At 43.4% G+C, this 1,081-nt stretch overlaps 1 pseudogene; it reads right to left on the reverse strand.

Moving 5' to 3' along the window:
* Nucleotides 1–213: 213 nt before the first annotated feature.
* On the reverse strand, nt 214–576 carry LOC111727140 (annotated as a pseudogene).
* Nucleotides 577–1,081: the final 505 nt, after the last annotated feature.

Below are 1,081 nucleotides of genomic sequence, written 5' to 3' on the forward strand. Positions count from 1 at the left end.
GATTTGAACCCACCAACTTAGGTGCATGTGGCTGGCACCTTAGCCACTTGAGCCACAGGCACCAAGCCAATTTTTATTTTTTAACATAAGAAACAGAAGTCAGCTGAAGAAAGAGCTGGAGCTAGGAGCGTCATTGCACCTGTGTCTCCCAACAGACACAGGCAGAGCCTCCAGTGTCCAGGTGCTGTCAGCTGCAGCTATGCAGACCCAGCCTCAGTGGGCCTTCTCCAGGAACACCCTGCAGCACCTGAAACATTGCTACTATACTGTCTCAAAGTTGGAGTCTTTCTCATATTAGGGGTCTCCCATGATAAGTTGTTTTTGTGGATCATAGCTCCTGAGTAGTTTACTTTTAACTTTGTAGTTTTTAACTTGATTACTTTTCCTATTCAAATCTCTCATATTGCTTTCATCCATGCACAGTATATAATCAAATGTGACAAAGACTTCTTTGATAATAATCTCTGAAACATTTTGATCAGCTACAAGTTTCCAAAAAGCAGTTTCTGCAAAAGGTGATCAACAAATATTACCCAAACACATTAACAGCACCGATTTGGGCACCACCTCTGCCATCTTCCCGCTCACAGGTGCAGGGAAACTGCGGCACTCTAGCTCCACCCCGCGCATGTGCACCCACAGTTTTCTCTTTAATACCGTACTGTGGTTCTCTCGCCCCACGAGGATCAATCCTAAATAACAGATCTTCGGGAAACAGCATACCTGCATGTCTGCAAGCCAGGATGTAAGGCAGAAAAGAGACCACATCTTAGTTAGTATGCCTTTCCATTTGCACCTGTTAATATTTCTACTATATGCTAGAACCAGTAACAGGAAGTGCTACGCATCCAGCTCTGGATGCGTAGCACTTCCTGTTACTCTGCTCTTCAGAATCACTCATCAACTTTCTACCACACCACTGTCAAGTGTCATGCTTTACTCTGGGTGATGATGATAGAGTGTTTAACAAGACAGACAGAATCCTACCTTGTATCATTTCTTCTCCTGGAGAGAGACGTACAATTAAGGAAGACAGAAAGGAAAGAAGAAAAGAAAGAAGGAAAGAAGAAAATAAATGAAG

The sequence above is a fragment of the Otolemur garnettii genome, unplaced genomic scaffold (assembly GCF_000181295.1).
Source record: "Otolemur garnettii isolate 467f Iridium unplaced genomic scaffold, OtoGar3 scaffold00095, whole genome shotgun sequence".
Lineage (NCBI taxonomy): Eukaryota > Metazoa > Chordata > Mammalia > Primates > Galagidae > Otolemur > Otolemur garnettii.